Genomic DNA, 27,934 nt, shown 5'->3' on the forward strand with positions numbered 1-27,934 from the left:
TAATAATAATAATAATAATAATAATAATAATAATAATAATATCTTTATTGTCATTGCCCCCTCTCGGGGACAACGAAATTACTTGGCTGCTCCATCCACCCAGGTAGGGCACTCCACTCAAAATCAGAACAACTATAAAAACACTAATTAAAACAATACAGTATAATACAGCAAGGAAGATTAGATGACTTTCAAAGTCCAGGTTTCCCATTCAGGGCCGAGATCGCTCTGGAGAAGAAGCTGTTCTTGAGATGGCTCGTTCTTGTCTTCATCGTCCTGTATCTCCGTCCCGACAGCAGGAGCTCGAAGAGACAGTGACCAGGATGCGATGGATCTTTTACTATGTCCAGTGCCTTCCTCTGGCACCTTGTGGCATAAATCTGCTCTAAGGTGGAAAGTGGGCAGCCAACAATGTTCTCTGCTGCCTTCACAACTCTGCACAACCCCATCCTGTCCTGGGTAGTACAGCTTCCGTACCACACACATAAGCCATAAGTGAGCATGCTCTCAATGGCACAGTGATAGAAGGCAAGCAGCAGTTTCTGCGGAAGATGGTTTTTCCTTAGGATTCTCAAAAAGTACAGTCTCTGCTGCGCCTTCTTCACAAGCCCCTTCTTCACAAGCCCCCTTGTGTTGGCACTCCAGGACAGATCCTCTTGTAATTCAATACCCAAATGGGGTGTGCATGCCACATATTGTGATCTATGAGGTGAGGCAGGGCTTATCTGCTTCTCCCCATATTTTAAGTTGGCACCCCAGTAGACAGTCCTGTTACCTCTGCTGTTTGGCTCCCTCTCCCTCTCCAAGCCCGGCAGGAGTTGTGTTCCTGCTACTTTCTCACAAGGGCAATCGCAAAGCCCATCAACTTTTTTGGGAGGGGGTGCCCCTCAAATATGATATTTGGAGGGGAAACACATGTAGACTCCTAACTCTGTGGTTAAAGTGGTTATCAAAGGCTGTCACAGGGGGAGGGGCCTGCTCTGAAGCATGCTGGGCAAGTGTAAACCCCATGAGACCCCCTAGTGTGCCCCCCCAGCATTTTCTCCCTAGGGGAGGGGGATACGAACAGCTCCTCCTATTCAGCAAGAGGCCACTCCAGAGACATTAGCTCAGTGTTTTGCATTGCTTGCTTTTACGAATGTAATCGAACATCTAACTCTGCCCCCAGCATGGCAACCCCAAATTTCCAGAGCTTGTTTCTGTGAGCTCATTACTGAGGTAGACACGTTTCCTTCCATCTCATCCGGCTGTATACTGGAGCTGCCTTCTTTCACCGCTCCAGTAGATTCATGTTTGAGAGACTCCCTTACATGGCAGCCAACTGGCTGTTTCATATATGTTGGAAGGTGCCCAGGCTGGTTGGCGCAACCCAGTCAGATGGGCAGGGTACAAATAATAAAATTGTTGTCATTGTTGTTGTTGCTCTGAGTCATTTTGGATGGTTTTTGGCGTTGTTGTTGATTGAATTTATATACCGCCCTATACTCAAGGCATTTCACAGAATAAAATCAAGATATAAAACCACAAGATACCAAATAAAAATAAAACAACAGAACAATACCCCCCCTCCTGCAAAAAAAAAAAAAAAACACAGCACATTTTAAAAGGGCATAGGATGTAAATCGGACCAGCCAAAGACCTGGTTGAAAAGGAATGTTTTTGCCTGGTGCCTAAAGGTGTATAATGAAGGCGCCAGGCAAACTGCCCTGGGAACAGCATTCCACAGTCGGGCACCCACTGCAGAGAAGGCCCATTCTCGTGTTGCCACACTCCAAATCTTTTGAGGAGGAGGCACACGAAGGAGGGTCTCGGAAAATGATCTCATGGTCTGGATAGGTTAATATGTTGTTGTGATTACAAGTATATAAATTGTTTTTAAAGATGAAAGAGTGAGTGAGATGGGTTGGCTAGACTGATCTGGTGTGATCTAGGATTGCCTCAACGTAATCTGACCCAATCCTATGTTGATACAAATTGGCCCAGTCTAGTTCATTAATTGGATTGGGCTGGATCTGATGCACAGCCCAAGTGAAACGTGTTCTTAAATAAACTGAAAATTTTCTAGCAACACTTAGCTCTAGAGCCCCTGCTGCCATATTGTCCCAAGTCTCTTTCTCAGTGGCCGTAATCCTCCTCATGAAGTTCCATTTTCAGCGCCACAGAAGCTTTAACATGGAACATAAATCCCTTGCAGTTCGCTCTCAGCTGTTCAGAAAGCCAAAGCAGTGTTGTAAATCAGATGGTGTTGGGCAGAGTCTGAGAAGCTTGTGCTCAGACCCACCCATGAAAATATCAAATATGTATGGAGGAAAGTAAACCCACTTAACTTCCTCCACAAAGAGCCCCTGGATTTAGGTAGGCTTAATCCAATTTGTAGGGTCTCTTATGCCTGCAAATTTCACCTACTTTCACCTACTTTGACCAAAAGGGGATTATTTGATTCCTCATTATAATGAATGGGGACACAGAGCTTTATTTGGTTAGAGTTGTCTAGAACCCAAAACACAGATATAAGCAGAGAGAGTACATAGTAATTAATGCACAGAAAATTGGTCACACCTAGTGAGTTTGAATGTGTTTTGCTATTTGTCAATAAAAACTATATTACTTTGTCTGTTTATTTGTGTTGGCAGCCAGTGGGGGAACATTTCAACCTTCAAGGCTTTCAGGCTGTAAGGCTTTACAGAAAAGTTGCATTCTGAGGAGGGATAAACTCATTCCACAAATAAGAGCTGGTGTTGCTGACTCCCAGCTTGATGCACAGCCAATGCATAGACATCTCTTAGTGCAGCTGCTAGTAGCTGTCAGTGTAGCCCCCTCCGACACCTGGAAAAACTTGGATTTTTATTTCAGCAGCTGCTAAAATCACGTACGGACTATAACAATCTCAAAAACAACTGGCTAGTGCTTGGAATGAACAAGTTCAATGTGCACTGAATTAGTTTGAAAAACATCTGAACTACATGTGAAAGTAGTTCCCATAATTTCTGGGTAAACTGAAGATGAATTAAGTTGATGTTGGGGCAAAATGAAGAATGATTTCTGGCTCATCTTCAAGTTCATTGCCACTTTCTAAATGCTTTAGAGTATTTATACAAACAAATTTTGGGGGTTTTCTCAAAAACCAAGAAACGAAAAAATAAAAAATAAAAAGCACATATCCTTCAAAAACAAATGCTGGTCAGAAGTGAAAAAAGATTTGGAAATTTGGACAAACTTGAAGCTTTCCTTGCTAGGCCGAATTGCTGTTATTAAGATGAATGTACTGCCGAGAATGCTGTTTTTGTTTCAATTGTTGCAAATCATTGATAAGATGGATTGTTTTAAGAGGTGGCAAAGAGATATTTCCAGATTTGTCTGGCAGGGCAAAAAGCCCAGAATAAAATTTAAGATACTTACGGATACTAAAGATAGAGGGGGTTCGCCCTGCCAGACTTGAAACTTTATTATGAATCAGCAGCCTTTTGCTGGTTGAAGGAATGGCTACTTCTTGAAAACACAGACATCTTAGATCTTGAAGGTTATGATAATGCATTTTGGATGGCATGCATATTTGTGGTATGGCAAGGTTAAAGTACATAAGGCTTTTAAAAACCATATTGTCAGGAAAGCATTGTTCAATGTATGGTCGAGATATAAAGATTTTTTGGAAAGTAAAACCCCAAGGTGGCTCACCTATGGAAGCAAAAGCTTTGAAAAAACTTAACATGGAGACTAAATGGCCAAAGTATTGGGAAATTTTGGAAGAGGAAGGTGATAAATTGAAATTGCAGAGTTATGAGAAGCTCAAAAATAAGGTGCGAGACTGGCTACATTATTTTCAAATAAGAGGCTTATAACCAAGATAAAAAAGTGGGCTTCCAGGTGGAAAAATCAAAGTTAGAGACAGAATTGTTAGAACCCAATGCTAAGATATTGTCAAGAATGTATAATTTGCTGTTGAAATGGAATACTGAGGAAGAAACGGTAAAATCTGCTATGATAAAATGGGCACAAGATATAGGATATAACATTATGTTTGCTGACTGGGAGAAGTTGTGGACCACCGGGATTAAATTTACGGCATGTAATGCCTTAAGAGAGAATATTATGAAAATGATGTATAGGTGGTACATGACCCCAGTCAAGCTTGCAAAAATCTATCATTTGCCCGATAATAAATGTTGGAAATGTAAAGAAACTGAAGGTACATTCTTTCACCTCTGGTGGACGTGCCCAAGGATTAAGGCTTTCTGGGAGATGATATATAATGAACTAAAAAAGGTACTTAAGTACACCTTCCCTAAGAAACCAGAGGCCTTTCTCCTGGGCATAGTCGGCCAATTGGTGTTAAAGAAGGACAGAACTTTCTTTATGTATGCAACAGCAGCAGCAAGAATTCTCATAGCAAAGCATTGGAAGACACAAGATGTACCCACTCTGGAAGACTGGCAGATGCAAGTAATGGAGTATATGGAGATGGCGGAAATGACCGGCAGAATCCGAGACCAGGGAGAAGAGTCGGTGGAAGAAGATTGGAAGAAATTTTAAATTTATTTACAGAAACATTGCAAAATGTTTGAATGTGAATGATGTTGGAATGAAACAAAGTGGTTCTAGCAATATGATTAGAAGTTAAAATATGTGAGGAAAAATAATTAAGGGTAAAATAAGAGGGTATGAATTTGCTGAACAAATTTGTAAATGGAATACAAAAAAGGGAGGTGTGAGGAAGTCATGAAAATAAGTTAATGAGTGGTACGATATTTGAAAGAGTGATTTTTAATTTTTTCTTTTTAAATTTTGGCTTTTGTCTTTTTGTCTGTTTGTCTGTTTTTGTTTTTTAAACTGCTTTTTGTAAAAATTTAATAAATATTATTAAAAAAACAAAACAAAACAAAACAAAGAATAAGAAGCACCTATCTGGAGTTATTTGTGGTAGGAGGACACCCAAAACTCCCTCTCCTCCTACTATGTTGAAGATGAACCAGTCTTTCTCTGTTTCATAGCATCCTAAAATACAAGGAAATTTGTGGGTATGTGTATGCTTACTTCCTAAGGAAAAACCCTCCCCAAAGGCTCAGGCTTCCCCTACCCACCCACCCAGCTGGTGAAGAAAATAAAAGATTGATCATTACAACAAGGAGGCTGGGAGAAAACAGGCTTGTGGTTCAGGTTAGGACACCTAAATTTGGACTGTTGCCTGCAGCTTTCCCATGCCTGGATTAAACGATTTTTTACAACTAAAATTAGAACAGTTGGGGAAATAATTGCAGTAGGGAGGATTCAGAAAAAAAACATTTCTTAAAATTTTGATATTTATTATTTAATTGAGATTAAGTAAATAAGGGAAAAGGAAAGAATAGAAATCAAAGGAGGAAGAGAATATATTAAAACATTTTTAAAAGCAGCAATAACTAAATAACCATAAAATATATTAAAGGCTACAAAACTATATAGTATATTTTTGAATGGATAAGCATATCTCACAGGATCCCATCCAAGACGATATCTGTGTTACATCTTGTATAATTTCAACTGCTTCAGATTTTGATATCTCCTCATTAATATCAGTAACTTTTTGATTCAGGGCTGTAATTTTAAGATTCACCTTTGCTAACTTATCCTTCAGACATTGATTCTGCATCACAATTTACTTAAGCCTATCAGCAATAGAAGCCATTTCTCTTCTCTTCTTTTCCCGATTCTTTGTGTTTTGCTGCTGCAAATTTGCTGCATGTCGGAGGAGGAGAAGTAGAGGAGGCCACGGTTTGATCTTTGCCATCTTTTTTTTTTTATTTGCCTTGGATGATATCCATCACTTTAACACTGACAGGTAGGAGATAAGGAACCTCTTAACTAGCCAAAAATCACCCAGGCAGGCTACTAATTAAGTATTGTTACAATAGGACTTCCATATGTCTGGGATTCATTAGTTAGATGTAGCGTCCAGGCAGAATTTTCAAAAATTGGTAAAAGTGTCTGTGAAAACATATGGAAAAAGATGGCAACCGATGTCAGAAGTGTTGGCCTTTTTTTGGTGAATTTCCTTAAAAATAGCTCAAAAACTTTTTTTTTTTTTGAGATTTTGCCAAAAAAAGCTCATCAACATTGCCTCCCGCCCAGCGAAAAGCTCAAATACATTTGTGTCAGGATTTTCACGTTTTGAAATACGGCAACCCTACAAGTGCTGAGCTGAAGAGTAATAAAGGGAGCGATTGGTTTATGCTGTGGTAGAAAGATGAGAATATGCATGTTGTACCTGGATGTCTCTTCCCAGGTAGATTTATTGGCTGTTTACTTGCGTCTCTTGGGCTCAGCAGCCTTTGCCAGAACTTTCTCTGCATCTTTCACAGCGTTTTCCAAGAAATTCTTCAGCAAGTAGAACGTGGTAGCAAAAGAACTGCCCCCACCATAGAGAGACCCCAACACAGGTATGAAATCCAGAACCAGCTCTACCGCTGTGATTGCTCCCCAAATTGCTGACCTCTTCAAGATATCCATGACGAATTCTGTCGTGATATTACTGGTGCTTGGGGTATGTTCAATAACAGATTTCAACTCCTCAACATCTTTTCCCACTCGGTTTGCTAGTATATTGAGGGAATCTTCATCCAAGCCAAAAACTTTGCAGATATCCCTCATTGTCACAGCCACAATGGCAATGTCACAACCAAGCGAGAGGAATGGGAGAGGAATCAACCCAACAGAACAACTCACCATGGCTTTTTTCCATATCAGGCTCTCCATAGCAACCTTTTTCTTTTTAATGCTATCTTTTGTTAAAATTGGAAGAGACATAATTAAAACATCTCTCTTGATTTCATCCTGTTCCTTTTCAAAGGTCTCTTGAAGGAGGGGGAAATCATACTTGTGCAAATTCCAATTTGATATTAGAAAGACACTTGGAGAAGACTCACCTAATGCCTTCAATTTCTCATAGCTTTCTTTCCGTATAATGTCAAGAGTCTTCTCCTCAGACAGCATCTTCTCATGGATGTCCCCCTCATAGATGCGTTTTGACTTCCAGTTGTTTTCTATATCAATATCCACTTTGCTGCGCACATAGTAGAATTTCTTCTTATTTTTACGGATCTCAAGAGCCAAATTGGTTTCATGTATAGTGAAGCGATCTGAGGCGATGATGATGAAAAAATCATACTTGCTGAAATTGACCTTCTTTAGGTATTCCTCTGCATTAGATCCATTGTATCCAAATCCTGGTAGATCCCAAATTTTGACTTTGGGGAATGCAGGGTGTGTATATTCTTGTGGCACCATTGTTGTTTCTGTCAGCCCAGTCAGAGCTGCACCCTTTTCATGGTCTTTCATTCCCCGCAGGGCATTGACAAAAGATGATTTCCCGGCACCTGATCTTCCTGTGATGGCAATTTCCAACGTGGCGTTATTTAATAAATTTGACTGCTCTTTAGCGTCAGCTGAAACAGCTTCAAATGTTTTTCTCTTGAAAGCAGACTTCACTTTAGCAAGGTCTATTCTTAAGGTTTCTGTTGTTGCAACATATTGTTTTTCTGTTGTTTTTGTTGTTATGGCAGGATCCATGACAGTGATTCCTTGTGGCTCAGTTTATCTGAGAAAGAGAAGAAAACTATAATAGTTAAATGATAGTCTTCAACACACTTTTATGGACATATTTACAATCCATGGTTATTGGGGGGAAATCAATTTACATAGGACATATCTCTAAGACCAGTGGGTTGTTTGAGCAGCAGTTGGTAGTATTTCAATAAAGTGAAGAATTGTGCCTGTTGTCAATCTCTCAGAAATCTAGATGTGCATGCATTCACACAAAACCCTTAAAACATGTTTATGTGGGATGTGGGTCTTTTTTGAACTCAAATTATTCATTCCTCTAGAGATGTGTCTAAAGGAAGCATTCACACCCTACTAAAGATTCCCCTTTTTGGCTAAAACTTTGGATAAAACACTTCATAAATAAGTCAATGCACTGTGCATATCCCTCATATATTCTGGCCAAGTCTTGCCCTGCCACTTTTACAAAAGTCACCAATAAAAAGAAGAATATTTTTAGAAATGTCATCAAGGGGAAGGTAAAAAAAAAAAAAGGAGTCAGAGGGTCGAAATAAGTGATGCAGAAAGAGCCCAGAAATATGTTTAAAGGGCAATACTCAATACTGGGGGAAATATCCACATTGGATTCTTGTCAACTAACTTTTATTCAGCAATGACTCAATGAAATTAATAACCATGCCTAAGGTCCATTAATTTTAATAGATTTACTCCATTATCAGCAACATTATCTTGTCCTGAAAGCTATATAAATATAATGAATAAATAAATGTAATACAGGTAATGGAAGAAAAGAGCATAAAATCCTTTTTAGAATTAAAGACATCCGAGGACCTAACTGCATGATACTTAAGTGTGGGGTGTTATCAGTGGGGTTTTGTTTATTTGTTTGTATTGATATGGGGAGGCGATTTTGCAGCAGGACTAAGGTGCATGGAGAAGGGAAGTTTCATATTTCGTACCACAGTCATGGAAGGACACAGAAAGCCCCGAAAGGGCGACTCGGGAAAGTCGTAGAAACATAGCACTGTAGAGTTGGAAGGGACCCTGGGGATCATCTAGTCCAACCCGCTGCAATGCAGGAATATGCAGCTGGTCCATACAGGGACCTGCAGCCTTGGCGTTATCAGCACCACGGTCTAACCCACTGAGCTATCCAGGCTCATTAGGCAGCACCAACCCAGAACCGAGAGAAGCTCCAGCACCTTCTGCCCTGCCTCGAACCCTTGCCATGCAGTTTCTCTAATCAGAAGTAGCTCACAGATACCATTTTTGCACGTCAGCAAGTGCTGGGGTGCAGCCGTGGTCCTGCTGCTTTCTTTCAGGAATAATACCCATCAAGGGGGTGGGGCTCTGCAGAGGGAAATATTGAATTAACACGTGAAAGGGAGACGGGTTGCATTGGCTTCAGGGCAGTTACTTAAAACTCTAAAAGTAGCACCAGCTCTGCTCAATGGTGATGGCATATTATTTATTCCCTTTGCCACGGGGGAAAAGGGCAGCCTTCTAGAACATCATTGTTGATAATAATATTATTGTTTACAATACGATATGATCAGTCTTTTTTTCTGGGGGTGGGACGCAGGAGTGCACCTACCCCTAAACAGTTTGTTGTTACCACCTCCGATGGCGGCTTCCTTTCTTTCCCAGAAAGGAATCAGGAAGATGTTAGTGCACACAACCTCATGCCAATGTGGAAGTTACTGTGAGCTGTCAGCTGTGTAATATGAGTTAATGCATGTTCTTTGCACTTCTGTCCATTTATTGTATTTATTTTTCCCGACTTGATCTATAAAATGGTGGTTTTGAATGGTCAAATGAGAGTACACCTAAACATATTTTTTTTTAAAAAAAACCACTGGATATACTGTAATATGATATGATAATATATTATCACAATAGCTATAATATAATTAATATAGTAACAATAAAAAGATAAAAGGTAAAAAATAACAATAAAAAAGGTTAAAAAAACCAACAATCGTTCTGCTGCCTGCACCAACCAAAGAGCTCAGAGTCTCCTTTAACGCAAACAAGCTCAAAAAGAAACGGAAATCATGAGAAAAGTTCAACTCCTTACCTGCTGCCGGATCGATTTTTTGCAGCCAAGCTCAGTCGTCTTCTCGGAGGTTATGCTTCGGGATTTCTCGCGCTTTTCTCCCACCTTCTCTCATTGTGTGCCTCTCTTTTATACCCTCTCCCTCCTGATCTTCACACCACTAAAAGCAAAAAAGAAAGCGAAGGTAACCAGCCAGGATGAGATAAGATCGCAACAAATAGCCGAAGCCTCATTCCTGGCCAGAGTCCAAGCAGCCCGTTTGCTAGCGGGGATTTTGCTTTTTCTGGGAAGTCCCAAAGGATCACCTGTGGAAACATCGCATGGAAGTAATCCTTCACCTCTGCTGCTGTTCTTTCTGTGCCAGTCTCAGCAGCACCTGAGTTGTCGGCACTTAAGCCGCATGGCATTGATGAAAGAGGACTAGGCACAGCCCAGCCTTCCTACTACTGCAGTGTAGAATATTTGCAACGGACCGTAGAAATTTTCATTATTATTTTTTAACCTTCCAGTTAATCAGGTACATTCATTTCAGCTGGTGTGCTCTGAGCATGAGTAATGTTGGATAAAATCCACAGGCTGGGGTGTAAATGGCAGGCTGGGGGTGCAGAGCAGTACTATGAGGAGAATTTGGCTGCTCAGGGCATGTGACGTCCATGGTTGCACAACAAGACCTGCATCTGCAGTACATCAGATGTGCACTCGGCAAAGACTTTTAATATAAGAATGCAATAACAACAAGGTTCTGCCTCATGTCTGAAGTGCATCAAGTTCTTTCTTCCAACCCGCTCTATGCATAGACCTCTCCTGTTATTTGCATTTAAAAGATTGGGGGGGGGGGGAGTTGGCAGTGAAAGGATTGCATTAGCATGTGCAGAGATACTTTGTTCTGCTTAGGAAGCCCTTTCAGCACTAACTTGTCTACTGAGGGCCTCCTGCACATCATTGATCACGTGACCCATTTGCACTGCAGAAAATTCTGAGAATGGAATGACATCATAAGGGATGTTATATTGGTTCACATGCTCAGTCCTGTCAGGTTTCACTGTCAAGGTCCATAAACTCACAGATAGGCTGTGCCTTGTTGTAACTGTGCACTGAAGATCAGCAGTGTTGGCCGTGTATCACCGTTTTTGATCTTTGATCAGTTTGCGCAGAACTGTGTTGCTGGCCAGGCGTGGGGGGAGGAAAACTTGTAAACAGAATACTATTTCTGCTCCAAGATCTTTACCCATCTACCATGGCCACATTCTCCCCCTCTCCCCACCTGGCATTTTAGAAGGCCTCATCTAAACCATGTATCAGAATGAGACCACCCCATCCTCTCTGATCTTACACAGTTACACCACTGCTTGTACGAGTGGCAAACAGAGAATGACAACGAGGCAATGAGCCTCCATTGGTCTGTCATCTGAAGGAAATGCACTGTGCTAAAGTTCTCCTGAGCTTTCTACCAAGTAGCAATGAGGCAAACATGGAATTGGAACCTGGACCTGGGGCACAGACTCACTTGACATTGTGGTGAGCCTCAGGCCTGGAAAGGGTGGAGGCTATAGAAAATCATAGGTAGTCAGAGACTATGTTAGCAGCAGTAAGTAAAAGCTCATGTGACACGAGGTAGACGTGCGCATGCCTGGCTTTGTGGCAAAAAGTATACAATCAAATATGAGATGATGCAAGCTGCAGAACACCACTATATAAGGGAATAAGCGTAATCAGGGAATATAATTGGTCAGGAAAGGTTATGGTAAGGGGAGAGGGGTATAACAGAGGGGGCTTGCCAAGACTCAGGTCCAGCCTTTGGGTGCAATCCCCCTGGACCATGCTTCTGTACAGAGCCAATAAATGAACTTCTTCTTCACCAAACGCCTCATGTGTGTGACTCTTGGGAGGAACTTAAGAGAGAGCTCATATTCTCCTGCAACAACATGAGTTCAGCCATGATGCATCCCTACTTGGCCTCTGCTCAATTAGTCCTTAGGCAACACAAGCCACCTATTCTCACCTTCTTAGCTAGAAGCTGCCACGCCTCAGAAAAGGGAATTCTGTAACCTAGCAGACTGCAGCTGGGAATTTTGATGTCAAAATTCAAAACAGGAGGGAGGGAGGGGGTCCAGGCAGCAAGCAGCCTCTTCTGCACCTGTTTGTTATGCTCAAAGCCTAGCTGAGGGCAGACCACAGTTTTCCTGTTGCTAGCACCAACTCAGAAGTACGAGAGCATCAGTCTGTTGAGATCTTCTAGCTCTTCTGCCACAGAGTCTAGAGAGGACAGGAGAGAGTGTGAGCAGCTGAAGTGAGAAGACAAACTATCCTCTCCTCCTATCCTCAAACAACTGTTTGTCAAGGATCTCGAGGAGCAAGTAAGTCTTAACAGAGGTCCTTCAAAATCTTTCCCTCCCAGCCTGCTTTCCCCTTGCTCAGCTGGCAGCCTTGTGATCCCAATGATGTTTGATCTCCTGCTGCCCTTGAGCTTCTCCCCTAAGCTTAACAGCAGCATTGGGGGGAGAGGGAGTATCATCAGAATCATGGGATGGAGAGGGAAAGTTTCAAACTGTCCTCTGCCTGCAAATCCTTTCTGTCCTGTTGAGTTGACTGGGGAGTATCTGAGAGTGTTTAAAAGGAGGCTAGACAGCAGAGGTTAACTGTTATCTGAAGCCCCCCACACCGTCCATCCCCCTTTGCCCATGAAACTAGACAAACTATCTGGAACCTCCCCCTCTCCCCCCCTCCAACATGGCTGATCAGTGGAAAGGTACATTGTGAGCCTCATCAGACTAGGCAGTTGGACAAAAGCAGTCTGAGGGGTGCAAATGGCATGCTTCTGCAGCAAAGTTAGAACACCTCCCCCTCTCTCTGCCGAGCAGTGGCAAGAGCCTGTGGGGTTCCTGGCATGCACCCAGGGTCTGTGGTCCTTTGGAGAACTGAGACACGGCAGGGGTGTCTTTTGTCATCACTTATGGGATGCTGTCAAGCTTCCTGAATAATCTAGCTGAGGATGCTGAAAGGGTTCGAAAGAAAGCCCTAGGAAGGAAGACTGGAAGAGTGTGAGGCAGAGCATCTCAGGGCCAAGTAGAACTGGCACAAGACATGATGCAACCCAAGGTGGGGTAATAGGAGCTGCTGCTGCTGCTATGGCAAGTATTCCTACGTTGGCACCCCTTTTCTTACCCATTTTGGCTGGTTCTAGAGACAGTGGAGCAGACCCTATAGCTGATTTGCCTTACTGCAATACGACACAATCAGGATTTTAAAAATAGGAATAAAAGGCAACAATTTTTGTCAAGTCCTTTGGAGACAAGCATGCCAGACAGGCACACTACTGCTCCCCATTTCCTGTATGGAACCCAATACTCTTATGAATTGAATTGGCCAGGTTTAATCAATGCACCCTTAGAAATTCATTAAACATGTTGTGTCCACAGTGAATGCTTTTTTTAACTGATACTTTTTAAATATACTCCGATGTAAACTAGGAACATTTGTCATATTGATGTAATATGCTATCAAAACCTTTCTGGGTAATTTCTACCCAGACAGGCCTTTAAGAAAGAGAATTATTTGATTTGGATGTAGTTTTATTAGATATTGCTAAAATTATTTTGTTTGATGATAGTAGGCAATAATCAAAATTACTGTAGAAGTTGAAGTGTAGGTATTTTGGGCATAAAGCTTTTTCCTTTCTGAGGTTGCAGATTTTGTGGAATGTAATCTTGCTTTTCTTCGATAATGGGGAAAGCTTAGAAAAAAATGCCCTCTTCAGAGGAAAAAAAAATGGGAATAAATATCCATTCCTTTGAGCACCCCCCCCCCTTTCATTTGATCCATATAATATTTTGCTTCCTGCCCAATTCTAGCCTTGCTGCTTCCGGCAATTATAATTTAGTTAAGATTTAGTCAAGGTTTCTCAGCTTTAACAATATTTTAAATTGGTAATGGTAACATATTATGATTTCCCCTCTGATTAAAGCAAAACTGTCACACTGCCCTCTCTCCTCTCCCCCTTTTACTTCAAAAATGCTTTGCTGTCACTAATGCAGCAGCCTCTCTTTTCTCCCTTGCTTTGCAGAAGAGGGTCATCTCTCAAAGTGAGACATTCTGGGTTAGGTGGCCAGAGAGAATTGCCTGCACCAACATGTTTCCACAGGCGCTAGAAATTGTTTTAAAACATAGTTAAAAGTTTGAGGTTAATAAAGAAAGGATTGGAACCACTTCAAACTTTTTGTTATCACACTCTTTCAGACAACAACAAAATACCCCAAACTATTGTAATTGGTCTTAATGGCATTTGATATCCTTACTACCTGTCTCGCTGCCCAGCAGTCTCCTTGCCTGAGCTGAAAGAACCTCTCAGAGGGAGGTTGAAGACTCGTAGACTGCTGGTTTGGGGGGACTTCAGCATCCATGCCAAGCTGACCAGCTCTGGGGTGGCTTAGGACCTCACAGCTGCCATGACAACCCTGGGGCTGTCCCAACATGTCAACAGCCCAACCCATGTGGCAAGCCGCTCTCTGGACCTTTTTTTCTCAACTGGGCAAGAAGAGCGTGATCTTTCCCCCTCTGCAGAGGTGGGGGACCTAATAGGATGGTCGGCCCTCAGAGATGGCTCTGGGGGATTTCCCATCATGCCTTAGTACCCAATCAGATACGTGATAGGTACGTTGGGTTCAGCTTAGGTCATTTATGTTATCATCTGGCACTCCTCAATTCTACTCGAGCCTCTTGTTTTCTGTATAGGACTAAACTTAGAGAGTATTTATGTGTGTGCTATGTATTACGAGCTTGTATCAATAAACTTTCATGCTGAATTTTCCCTGGTTTGAGAAGTGCTTCTTCATTTTTCCAGCCAAACCTGAAACCAAGGACTGGCGATACCAACCCATGCTCTCCAAAAGGAGCTGGCTCCACAAACAGTGGTGGAGCTAGGTGTTCTGGCTCCTGGGGTAGGGCTAGCCGCCCATGGGGGCAGGGCGAGCGTTCCAGGGGGGTGCCGAGAGGCTTTGCGTCCCATGGCTTCCCTTTCCCCCATCCATTCATATCTCAGCTCCCAACAGCCTCCTCTGCAACCCCCATCGCCCTAGAGTCTTCACCCAAAAGTGGCCTTCACCACCCCAGTGGCCTCCCACGACAAGCATGGAGAGGAGATGAGATGAGGAGGAGAGACAGAGAGAGGGGCCTTTTCTGGACTGCTCTAGGGAGCCCAGCTCTCTCACTCCCCTTAACCCTTATGTGGTCGCACCACTCGGAGATTCCTGCCCAGGGGGAAATTGCGCAAGGCACCGGGAGGGATCCAGATCCCACCATGAGATCCCGCTAGATTCAGGATATGACTCGGCAATGCTTGGCTAGGCTCCCATGCTGGCATACATAGGGGCCAACTCCTAGGGGCCCAGCTCCCTTGGGGGTTGATGACATATTGGAGGGGCGATATCTGCTGGGGGGGGGATTTTGTCACCCCACCCACTCTGGGATGACACCCGGGGCGGCCTGCCTCCACCGCACCCCTTCCTATGCCCCTGTCCACAAAGTGTGGCAGTAGGTGCTAACTAAGCAGTTAGCACAACAGCGTGTTAATGCAACGTGACTACTTTAGCTACACCTGCCTTCCCATCATTATTCAATCAGGAGGCAAGCTGAGTAAACAGAGGAGCTCTTATTTCAATCTTAGCCCATGAAGAGGTCCAATTTGGCCTGCGATCACAAAAATTTTCAAACCATGTCCACCTGCCAAACAGCTGCCATCAGCTGATGTGCAGGTGCATGGCGTTCGATTCTAGGTTGGCTCCAGGTGTTGGCTAAGACAGCAGGGAATGGGTGCAGGCAGTGAAAGCAGAAGGATTTAATCTCGCAATTATCAGCTGTTAAATCTTGTTCTGTATGGCTGTGAGTACCTGCTCACACAGAGCCCCGTTTTTTTGCAAGTGCTGGATGCAAGAGGAAAAACACAGTTGTTGTTGTTGCTTTTGCTGCTGCTGCTGTTGTTTTTAAACACCCTATGGATTCAATATTATGTCATATGGCTAATGGTGTTTGAGTTTTATTTTACAACCTGATCAGCAGGACCTTTTATTGCCCATCTAAAGACTGCTGAATCTCCCTTTCAATGAAAAGACAAGTAGTTTGCATTGTAAAAATCTCTTTTATTAATCAAAATTGTCCCAGGAAATAGTGTTTAGTTTTGTGGATTCATCATTGTCACAAACTCTCAGATTTTTCCACTACTGCTGCTTCACTGCTTTGGACAGAATTGCCTGCACCAAACTAGTCTTCCTGTGCGTGCTTAGCTTCTGCTAGTCTGGCTGGAGAGATTTCCATTGTTTTTGTTCTCCAAATGGTTTACAATGAAGAGGAAACATAGCCACCCATTTTAGGTTTCGCTTTCTCAGAAATCAGCCATTTTCACAGAGCTGTGTGCTGGTGAGCAGCCAGGAATTGCGTGTCAAGACCCCGCAGCCACCCTTTTGTTGAGAAATAACTCAAACAAGGACACGGATATTAGGTTAATGTTATTGGGCAAAATTTTGGCCACAAATTTATTGATTACAGAATGTGAGTGGTATTGGCTTAGGCATTGAATGGTCCCGACTATATCTGACTCCTGCCCGATGCGCAGGAAGTCCGGTAAGGGTAAATCCCCGGAAGGGGAAGCCCTGTTGACCTCCCCCTGGTGTTCCTGTCGTGGTCGTGTCATGGCCCTAGCCCCCGACCCAGGCTTTGGACAAGATCAACACCCCTGGATTCCTTTAATGGAATACCCTTTTTTTATATATATAAAATTTTTATTACATTTTCAATTTACAGAAAAGGAAAAAAGAACAAACAAAAAAAGAAGAAAAAGAAAAACAATCCAACTTTCAAAATGCATTTTTACGTTACTAGCTGGACTTCCCCACATCCTCACCCTGCGTTCTTTACAATAAACATATCAGCAAATTATTACCTTGTTTCGTATCTTATTTATATCTTTCAAAATATTTTACTTCTAAATTTAAAGTACTTTTTGTCAATTATTTATACATTAAAGTAATACATAAAATAACTTTAAATTTCAACTTTTTCTTACTTATAACTTAATCTTCTGTTTTCCCAATCTAGTTGCAGGAGCTAGAATTTCCAAATCATGCAGATTCTTAACATTCATACAACTTATAATGTTTTTGTAAATAGTCCTTAAATTTCTTCCAGTCCTCTTCCATTGTTTCTTCTCCCAAATCTCGGATTCTGCCCGTCATTTCAGCCAGTTCCATATAGTCCATCAACTGCGTCTGCCACTCTTCCAGCGTGGGAAGGTCTTGTATCTTCCAATATTTTGCAATGAGTATTCTTGCTGCTGTAGTTGCATACATAAAAAGAGTTCTATCCTTCTTTAACACCTTTTGGTCCACAATGCCCAAGAGGAAGGCCTCTGGTTTCTTAGGAAAGGTGTACCTAAACACCTTTTTTAACTCATTATAGATCATTTCCCAGAAGGCCTTCACTTTTGGACAAGTCCACCAAAGGTGAAAGAATGTCCCTTCAGCCTCCTTACATTTCCAACATTTATTATCAGACCGATGATATATTTTTGCAAGTTTGACTGGGGTCATGTACCACCTATATATCATTTTCATAATATTTTCCTTCAGGGCATTACATGCCGTGAATTTCATTCCAGCGGTCCATAACCTTTCCCAGTCTTCAAACATAATGTTGTACCCAATATCCTGAGCCCATTTTATCATGGCTGATTTGACTGTCTCATCCTGGGTGTTCCATTTAAGCAGCAAGTTATACATTCTCGAGAGTACCTTGGTCTTAGGTTCTAACAGTTCTGTCTCTAATTTCGATTTTTCCACCTGGAATCCTATTTTTTTGTCCAACTTAAAAACTTCTTGAATTTGAGCATAATGAAACCAGTCTTGCACCCTATTCTTTAATTTTTCAAAGCTCTGCAGCCTCCAGTTGTCTCCAGTTTTTTCTATTATTTCCCAATATTTCGGCCATCCGACCTCCATATTGGGTCTTTTTCAAACCTTGGCCTCCACTGGTGATAACCACCTCGGGGTCTTACCTTCTAATAAGTCTTTGTATTTTGTCCAGACCATAAATATAGCTTTCCTGACAATATGGTTTTTGAACATTTTATGAACCTTTACCTTGTCGTATCACAAGTATGCATGCCATCCAAAAGCGTTATCGTACCCTTCCAGATCTAGGACATCAGTGTTCTCAAGGAGTAACCAATCTTTCATCCAGCAGAAAGCCGCAGCTTCATAATATAACCTTAAGTCTGGCAGGGCAAACCCCCCTCTCTCTTTGGCATCTGTTAGTATTTTAAATTTTATTCGGGGCTTTTTGCCCTGCCAGGCAAACCTAGAAATATCTTTCTGCCACTTCCCAAAACACTCCACTCTGTCCACGATCTGTAGGGTCTGAAACAAAAATAACATCTTCGGCAATACATTCATCTTTATAGCTGCAATTCGACCCATCAAGGAAAGTTTCAATCTTGACCAGATCTCTAAATCTTTCTTAATTTCTGACCAGCATTTTTCATAATTATCTTTAAATAGATTCAAATTTTGTATCAGAAACCCTCTCATAACTGCTTTGCTTGCATCCCAGATTGTTCTCCTTTCCACCGTGGTATTCAAATTTATTTCAAAATAATCTTTCAAAGTTTTTTGGGCCTTCTTCACGATCTCCTGATCTCTTAATAGGGTGTCATTCATTTTCCATCTAAAGGAGCCGATTGGAGCAAGTCTTAATTCCATTTTCATAGCGTTATGGTCGGAGCAAGTTTTTGGGCAGATTTCCACTTTTCTAATCATAGGTGCCAGCCTTCTTGTTATCCATATTTGGTCTATTCTTGTCCATGACAAATGAGCCTCAGAAAAGAAAGTTCCTCTTTTAATGGAATACCCTTAAGCTTGTAGGGGCAGGTGATGGCCACACCTCCCCTCCCCCATCACAAGGTCAAACAATGTCTAACTGTAGCACCCTGCATGTGGTTAACGCTTAGCTGGAATGAAATATTCAACGCAGCAATAGAGAAATTAAAAAAAATAATTTATTTGTCAGACAAACAGTGGTATATGGTTACCACAGCTCTGCCCCTTCCAGCCCTGATGGCCAGCACTTATATTTCCTCAGCCCAGCCCCCTTGCTCCTCCTTTGGCTGCCTCTGTCCAATCAGCCTGGTTGAAATTCCTATTGGCTGTTTGCTAGAACCAATCATAAAAGATACACCCATTTCCTATTACCTTTTATGGGGGACAAAGAGCTATATTTCCTTCTATCCATAAATGGCAGACAAGTAGCCATATATCTTACATTTGCCTCGACAAGGCACCTTAATTACCAGATAACCTTTTGCCCCTGTTGCCCCTGCATTCCAAAACAAACGGCTAAAACAAATGGCTTGTGGTATTAAATTCTATCTAAACAGAGATCTTGGGTTCACATTCTCACACACCATCAATGAAACAAGAATCTAATGTAAGAATCTAACATTTCTTACTTTCTAAATCCTTTGCTTAATTACATTAAGCCAACAAATCTCATACATAACATAGATAGCTTTTTAGAACAAAAGGCCTTTGCAAAGTAAAAAAGGAACTCAGTAAAAACAGCTTCAAAAGAAGCCTCTTCAGTTTACACCCCCCTTTCCCAGCCAGCTGCTCTTCCCATTAGCTCTTCCCAAAATTTATTGCCCTTTAACTCTCTCAGTATACCTTAAACCTTAGGAAAATATGGCTAGAGTCTGATGGGAGGCACATGGTATTATTTTCTGTTAAACAATAAATCTTACTATTTACCAACTCTTAATTAGTGTTTTTGCAGCTTGATTGTATTCTGTAATATGTAGGGTCAGTGTAACATTTGCTCCCAGCCTGTAATTCCCTTTTACAGCTTTGAGAAACTTGTCTCCTGCTACTGCTATAAATCAGGGGGGGGGGGCCTTGTTCAGGAGAACAGGAAGATAAACAACTGCCAAAGTACTTAGCCAGCTGGTTTCTGCCTGGCATGAAACATACAAACATTTGCAAATATATCTTTAAGCTCATTTTAAAATACAGGCCTTGATCAGATGCCTCATAACCACCACAAGAGCCCAAAGGCTCACCACCAAATACCCTTACACCTGTAACCAATGCCTCAGGTCATCTGCAATATCGGCCAGCCATATATCATTCCCCTAATTGGAAAGGGGTACGACATCATCACAAAATAGTGCCATCATGGTGAAAACTATGGAAGGGTGTGCGATCCCCGGCCACCCAACGTGATCACCTTCTGTGAAACGGAACGATTCAAGTGTTTTCGGGCACAATCTGTTGCTGCTGGAGAATTGCTGCCACACCAAACGCGTCTCTCCAAGAGCAGCGACCAAAAGAGAGTCATTTTCGGGAAATTCAGCGCAAGATTGTCCAAGTCCTTTTTGATATTGAAGATCAAGTCCACGCCTTTCCAGCAAAGTAAATCATTCTCGCCCAGCTGCAAAACCAAAGCATTGGGGGGGGGCATGTGCATCCACCCTGTGCATTCACAATTGGCATCATCTCTGCCCAGCGCATCCCATGTGCAATGGAAAACCCAGCTGGCACCCCTGGCCGCTAGCTGCCACCTGTTCCCAAGAAAATGACAGAGAAGTGTAAGTGATAGGTCTGTTTTAAATTTGGGAGTTGTCGCGGATATAACTTTTGTACGCGTTGGATTGCCAGCGTCCCATGTCTTTTATTCTGTCCACTGGCAGACCCCAGTGGGCTGCCATTGTGGTGGGCCCGATCCAAAAAGAGTGGTGTTTGAGTTTTATTTTACAACCTGATCAGCAGGACCTTTTATTGCCCATCTAAAGACTGCTGAATCTCCCTTTCAATGAAAAGACAAGTAGTTTGCATTCTAATGTTGTAAACAAAAATCTGCCCCTTTCCCTTATGGGATTTTTAAATTGTTTTAATTCATTTCACGGGGTGGGGGGGGAAGAATGTTATTGTTTGCAGCTAAATTGGAGATATGAAAGGAACATTTCGTACAAAGATTTCCATAATAAAGGACAAAAGTGGAAAGGACCTAACAGAAGCAGAAGACATCAAGAAGAGGTGGCAAGAATACACAGAGGAATTATACCAGAAAGAAATGGATGTCTCGTATACCCCAGGTAGTGTGGTTGCTGACCTTGAGCCAGACATCCTGGAGAGTGAAGTCAAATGGGCCTTAGAAAGCACTGTGATGGTATTCCAGCTGAACTATTTAAAATTTTAAAAGATGATGCTGTTAAAGTGCTACACTCAATATGCCAGCAAGTTTGGAAAACTCAGCAGTGGCCAGAAGATTGGAGAAGATCAGTCTACATCCCAATCCCAAAGAAGGGCAGTGCCAAAGAATGCTCCAACTACCGCACAATTGCACTCATTTCACACGCTAGCAAGGTTATGCTTAAAATTCTACAAGGAAGGCTCAAGCAGTATGTGGACCGAGAACTCCCAGAAGTGCAAGCTGGATTTAGAAGAGGAAGAGGAACCAGAGACCAAATTGCAAACATTTGCTGGATTATGGAGAAAGCTAGAGAGTTCCAGAAAGACAGCTACTTCTGCTTCATTGACTATGCAAAAGCCTTTGACTGTGTCGACCATGGCAAACTATGGCAAGTTCTTAAAGAAATGGGAGTGCCTGATCACCTCATCTGTCTCCTGAGAAATCTCTATGTAGGACAAGAAGCTACAGTTAGAACTGGATATGGAACAACTGATTGGTTCAAAATTGGGAAAGGAGTACGACAAGGCATTTTGTCCCCCTGCTTATTTAACTTATATGCAGAATTCATCATGCGAAAGGCTGGGCTGGATGAATCCCTAGCCGGAATTAAGATTGCCGGAAGAAATATCAACAACCTCAGATATGCAGATGACACAACCTTGATGGCAGAAAGTGAGGAGGAATTAAAGAACCTTTTAATGAGGGTGAAAGAGGAGAGCGCAAAATATGGTCTGAAGCTCAACATAAAAAAAAACGAAGATCATGGCCACTGGTGCCATCACCTCCTGGCAAATAGAAGGGGAAGAAATGGAGGCAGTGAGAGATTTTACTTTCTTGGGCTCCATGATCACTGCAGATGGTGACAGCAGCCACGAAATTAAAAGACGCCTGCTTCTTGGGAGAAGGGCAATGACAGGCCTAGACAGCATCTTGAGAAGTAGAGACATCACCTTGCCAACAAAGGTTCGTATAGTTAAAGCTATGGTTTTCCCAGTAGTGATGTATGGAAGTGAGAGCTGGACCATAAAGAAGGCTGATCGCCAAAGAGTTGATGCTTTTGAATTATGGTGCTGGAGGAGACTCTTGAGAGTCCCATGGACTGCAAGAAGATCAGACCTATCCATTCTTCAGGAAATCAGCCCTGAGTGCTCACTGGAAGGACAGATTGTGAAGCTGAGGCTCCAGTACTTTGGCCACCTCATGAGAAGAGAAGACTCCCTGGAGAAGACCCTGATGTTGGGAAAGATGGAGGGCACAAGGAGAAGGGGGCGACAGAGGACGAGATGGTTGGATAGTGTTTTCGAGGTTACCAGCATGAGTTTGACCAAACTGCGGGAGGCAGTGGAGGACAGAGGTGCCTGGCGTTCTCTGGTCCATGGGGTCACGAAGAGTCGGACACGACTAAACGACTAAACAACAACAACAACAAAAGGAAGCTCAATGACATTCTATTTTTTGCTTTTTGCCCCTTCCTTTTCTAACTGTCTCTAAGTCCCCCCAAAACCCCTGCCCCTTACAGAATATCCTGTCTACAGATGTGTTACTACAAATCCAATGATGAAAAAGCAACAACAACCCAATTCCCCAATTCCTCATGACCACAAGACTATTTATTACCTGCAACAACAACAGACACCTGAGTTTTCAAAATGGCCACAGCAATTTCTTTCAAAGGGTATAGACTGACGGAGGAGGGAGGCTGACAAAGGGGGGGGGGGAGTTGAATTGCAAGGACATTCTCTCACTTTTTAAACCTCAACACTCTGTGCTCCAGGACTGAAAAGGTGTGTAAAAGATCACGATTGCCTCAAAATATGCAACTGATATTTAATTAGTTTGTTGTGTGATATTATGTAGGAATGCTAAAATGTGTCTGACAGTATGTTCTTTCCACAAAGGGGGGACCCAATTATTGTGTGTACTGTAATTGTTTTTATATCCAATGTTATTGCTTACATCAGTGGAGGATTCTCATGCATTCTGAGCCTTCTAATAGATCAGGCTATTGCGTAATCCAGTATTTAGATTAGATCATGTTCCACCTGGCACACTCTGCAGTGTGCCAACCTTCCTTACCCATTTTAAAATGTGCTAAAACTCATTTGTTTTTGTTCTCCAAATGGTTAACAATGGAGAGGAAACAGAGCCACCCAGTTTAGGTTTCGCTTTCTCAGAAATCAGCCATTTGAGCAAAGCTGTGTGCAGGCAAGCAGCCAGGAATTATCAACAGTGGGACATTTAGTCCTAAATACATTGCTGTGCCAATCTATTGTTTGTGGATCATAACACATTGGTTTAATCAGAGGTCAGCAAACTTTTTCAGCAGAGGCCAGTCCACCATCCCTCAGACCTTGAGGGGGACCAGACTATATTTTTTTTGGGGGGGGAGAATTCCTATGCCCCACGAATAACCCAGAGATGCATTTTAAATAAAAGGACACATTCTACTCATGTAAAAACCCGCTGATTCCCAGACCGTCTGTGGGCCAGATTTAGAAGGTGATTGGGCCGGATCTGGCCCCCGGGTCTTAGTTTGCCTACCCATGGTTTAATGCATCTCCCTTCTCATCCCCATGAAGTTCCACACATAGCCCGCTTCCCAGACTTAGATCTTAGCTTCAGAGGAATCTGGAAGGTCCAAGCCAGAACCAAATCACATTTCAAGTTGCTTTGTCGCATTGTTGTTGTTGTTGTTGTTCAGACCCATGTAAATGTCGAAACAGAAGACTCCTGCTGGATCCGTCCAACCAGATGCCTGTGGGAAACTGGAAAGCAGGACCTAAGCACAAAAATATTTTCCCCTCCGGTGGTCTCCAGCAACTGGTGTTCAGATGCAGTATATCCCTTGTGGCTGGAAGCTACCGCTTGCCAACAAATGGTTGATGCACACCAATGCACTTTCATCTCAAAACCCACATCTTTAAATGAGGTTTTGCCCAATGTATTTTTGCATATTATTTCAGGACACCTGCGCCACAACCAGCTGGGCTATGATGGGGGGGGGGGGGAATGATGGCACACAGTGCTGGTGCACCTGTGTCATACCCTCCAACATTTCTCCGATAGAAATAGGGACAGCCTAACAGAGCTGTAGCTAGGTGATCTTGAGAGCCTGGAAGAACTGTCTAGATTGTGCCCCCTAGCCATGGACAAATTGGCTCTTCTTTCTGTCTCTCCTCCAACCCGCCCCCCCCCCCCGGCACCCATTCAATTCAATTCCTCACACACTTCCCCTTGTAATGAATTCCCTTTTGTAATGAATTCTGATTGAAGGAAGCCAAAACAGAGAGAGGACACCAAGATGGGGAAGGCTGACCTAGATGATGGTATATAGGCGTCTCCTCACTTACTTGCGGGTTAGTTCTGGGGCCTTGCGTGCATAAGTGAAGTCGCATAAAGTGGGGAGCACCCCACTTTAATAGGGAGGAGTGCATGGGAGCCGGCTCCTTGGGGTGAAGGTTCCTTTGCCCCTCCCTAAAATATTTGAGGAAGCTGCCCCCTGTTAATGGGCATTGCCATTCAAATAGTGTGTGTGTGCTCCATCTTGAATATACAGGGCGGTGCTTACCTACCCCCCCATATATTTTATTCAAGTTGACATTCTTGAAGGGGGGTGTGGAAGGGGAGAGAGAGAGAGAAGTGATTCCAGAGTAAGCAGGCTTTGAACCTGGCGACTCCTTCCCGCGCGCCTAGAGAGGCAGGGGTGCGAGCAGTGAGGTGAGCTGGGCAGTGTCAGGGGCTGAGGCTGGTGCAGAAGCGGAGGAAGGTGGGTGCGGTAGGGGGGGCTGCCCTGGGTGTCACCACTGAAGGGGGATGACAAAATGCCGGGCAGCATTCACCACGGGCCTCCAGCGCGCCCCAAGCCACGCGTCTCCCTTGGGAGTGACGAAGTGGCTTGGGTGCCCGCAGGCTCTGCCCTGCACCAAATGGTCCGCCTGCTGCCTCACCCTCATCTGTAGGGTGGCTGACTCCTTGGTGGCCCTGCAGAGCATAAAGGGAAATTTTTTTCCCTTTATTTCCCCCCCCAAAAAACTAGGTGCATCCTATGGTCCGGTGCGTTCAATCGTGCGAAAAATACAGTAGGTGATTATCACCATGGGAGGGGAAGGGAAAATTTCAAACTCTCCTGCAATCTTACGTTGTCTTCGCTTTCGTTTTTGCTTTTAGTAGTGCGACGAGCAGGAGGTAGAGGGAATAAAAGAGAGAAAGGAAGAGAGTTGGAAGGAGAAAAGTGTTAAGTAAGAGACCTGGAAGCGAAATCTCTGAGGAGTGGACTGAGGTTTGCTGTAAAGAAATCGGGCTGGCAGCAGGTGAGGAGCTGAACTTTTCCCTTGCGATTATGATGATTTCCGTTTCTTTTTGAGCTTGATCGACTCTGAGCTCCTTGCTAGGCAGGTGGGGCGGGGCGGCTAGAGTTGCTTATTATTACTATTATTAACGTTGGAGACGGCTGCCCTTCTTTCCCTGCTACAAAGGGAATAAATAACATGCCTTCACTACTGAGCTAGTGCTACTATAAGAACTTTAACTAGCTGCTCTGAAACCAACCCGGGTCTCCCTCTCAAACAATGCTGCGTGTTAATTTGACATACTATCCTTCTTTAGCTGCTAGGAAGCTGCCCTCCTCCTTCTCCTCCTCTTGGCGCCTGCCTCCTTTCCTTTTCTTTGGGTTGACACAGTGGAGAGAGAAGCTCTTCGGAAGCTGTCACACCACATAGTCGCTGTCCCGTCCTTCATCTTTCTCTGTTCCTCTTCCCTGTTTACAAAAAACATTTGCAAACATCCTCTGGGGCTTGCAGGGCTTCCTTTTCCCCTGCACTCACACATATTCTGGTGCTCAAAGGCTGTTTGTTTTTTGGAGTGCACTAGGAAACAAAATGTGTAGTTGGGAGCAGTGGTGTACCGTGGGTTGGCAGCACCCCCAGAGAGGAATTCTGGGCCGGGCTATGCTGGGTTCAGCCCTTCCATGCCTGCCCCCACCTGTCTCTGCCACCACATGTCTGCTCCCCTATCGCTCGCTCACTTGCCTGCCACCCCCTGTCTCCCTGCCTAACTCACACTCTGTCTCCGTTGCCGCAAGTCCTCTGCCAAAGCCTGCCACCTGTGCCAAGGCCACTGATGTACTTCCTTTCTGAAGCACGCCAGCTGCTGCAATGGAGGCCTGGTGGAGGCAGAGGCGCCTTGCGGTGACGGCAGATGAAGTGAGACATCACCTGTGTGGGGCAGCCTGGTTGTGCCTCTGACCCTCTGCATTCTCTCTCTCTCTTTTTAAGGATATTTATTGAAAGAATTTTTGAATATAAGAAAAAATGAAAAATAAACATACAAAATAATAAGCAGTTAAAAACACACATTAATTTTCAGTAACATAACTTCCATATCCTTATTTCCTCCGACCTCCTCATACTTCCCTTCTTTGTATTCCAGTTCGGTTTGTTGGTTCAGCAAATCCTTACCATAGAACTTTTACCCATTTAGAATCCTTTTTTCATATCTCCTAAAGCATTACAGCGGGAAACCACTTAATTTCTATCCAACATCTTTCTAACATTCATTAATTTTACAATATTTCTTTAAGTAGTCTTTAAATTTCTTCCAGTCTTCTTTCACCGACTCTTCTCCCTGGTCTCGGATTCTGCCAGTCATCTCAGCTAGTTCCATGTAGTCGATCACCTTCATCTGCCATTCTTCCAGAGTGGGTAGATCTTGTGTCTTCCAATACTTAGCGATTAGTATTCTTGCTGCTGTTGTAGCATACATAAAAAAGGTTCTGTCTTTCTTTTGCACCAATTGGCCGACAATGCCCAGGAGAAAGGCCTCTGGTTTCTTCAGGAAGGTATATTTAAATACCTTTTTCAATTCATTATATATCATTTCCCAGAAAGCCTTAATCCTAGGGCACGTCCACCAAAGGTGAAAGAATGTACCTTCAATTTCCTTACATTTCCAGTATTTATTATCGGGCAAATGATAGATTTTTGCAAGCTTGACTGGGGTCACGTACCACCTGTATATCATTTTCATAATATTCTCTCTTAAGGCATTACATGCCGTGAACTTCATACCTGTGGACCATAACTGTTCCCAGTCAGTAAACATAATATTATGTCCAACGTCTTGTGCCCATTTAATCATAGCAGATTTCACCGTTTCATCCCGAGTATTCCATTTCAACAGCAAGTTATTGACGAATTCTTAGTTTTGGGTTCTAACAGTTCTGTTTCTAATTTTGACTTTCCCACCTGGAAGCTAATTTTCTTATCCAATTTATATACCTCCATTATCTGATAATAATGGAGCCAGTCTCTCACTTTATCCCTTAATTTTTCAAAACTCTGCAGTTTCAATTTATCTCCTTCTTGCTCCAAAATCTCACAATATGTCGGCCATTTGGCCTCCATGTTGAGCCTTTTCAAAGCTGACCCTCTGCATTCTCTTGATTGCTGGGGAAGGCTTTCTGTGCTTGCTTAGTTTCTGCTAGTCTGGCTGGAGAGATTTCTGTTTGTTTTTGTTCTCCAAATGTTTTACAATGAAGAGGAAACAGAGCCACCCAGTCTAGGTTTTGCCTTCTCAGAAATCAGCCATTTGAGCAGAGCTGTGTGCTGGCAAGCAGCCAGGAATTATCAGCAACGGAACATTTGGTCTGAAATACATTGCTGCGCCAGTCTACAGTCTACTATGATCCACAATCATAATACATTGGCTTAATACATCTCCCTCCTCATCCCCATGAAGTTCCACACATAGCCCCTTCCCCAGACTTGGATCTTGGCTTCTGGAACGTCCCAGTCAGAACCAAACTACATTTCAAGTTGCATTGTCACATTGTTGTTGTTGTTGTTGTTGTTGTTGTTGTTGTTCAGACCCATGTAAATGTCGGAACAGAAGAGTTTTGCTGGATCAGGCCAATGGCCCACCAAGGCCAGGCTCATATTCTCAGAACTCAACTCAGTTCACTGTGAAACTGAGGCATCTAATCATAAGCCTGCATTTTTATCAAAGCTTCTATATGTTTAATCAGGGCTTGCATTTTAAAATAAGCTTAAAGATTTTCAAATGTTTCATGCCAGGCAGAGAAAACCTTGGCCATTCTCCTAAGACAAGGGGGCCCCA

At 43.0% G+C, this 27,934-nt stretch overlaps 2 protein-coding genes and 1 pseudogene across 6 annotated transcripts in view; 1 reads left to right on the top strand and 2 right to left on the bottom strand.

Moving 5' to 3' along the window:
* LOC309345814 (interferon-inducible GTPase 5-like) overlaps positions 1–27,934 on the bottom strand; it is a 157,805-nt gene that overhangs the window by 97,507 nt on the left and 32,364 nt on the right. Inside the window, exon 2 of the mRNA XM_081869220.1 lies at positions 9,611–9,749. The gene's annotated coding sequence lies outside the window, so the exon portion shown is untranslated. The remainder of the gene's footprint in view (positions 1–9,610; positions 9,750–27,934) is intronic.
* Positions 1–27,934, top strand: part of LOC309345624 (uncharacterized protein) — a 146,773-nt gene that overhangs the window by 59,065 nt on the left and 59,774 nt on the right. Inside the window, exon 2 of one of the 4 annotated variants that reach the window (XM_081868827.1) lies at positions 25,086–25,131. The exons of 1 other annotated variant lie outside the window; for it this stretch is intronic. The gene's annotated coding sequence lies outside the window, so the exon portion shown is untranslated. Of the gene's footprint in view, positions 1–10,717; positions 11,947–24,911; positions 25,132–27,934 lie in introns of those variants that run through there. 2 more of the 4 variants (XM_081868828.1, XM_081868832.1) reach the window with 2 other exon arrangements.
* The window catches only part of LOC309345845 (interferon-inducible GTPase 5 pseudogene), a 53,114-nt pseudogene continuing 30,469 nt past the window's right edge, over positions 5,290–27,934 (bottom strand). Inside the window, exon 2 of the transcript XR_014161713.1 lies at positions 5,290–7,570. The product of XR_014161713.1 is annotated as an interferon-inducible GTPase 5 pseudogene (transcript). The remainder of the gene's footprint in view (positions 7,571–27,934) is intronic.

The sequence above is a fragment of the Podarcis erhardii genome (assembly GCF_964252035.2).
Source record: "Podarcis erhardii genome assembly, chromosome: 7".
NCBI lineage: Eukaryota > Metazoa > Chordata > Lepidosauria > Squamata > Lacertidae > Podarcis > Podarcis erhardii.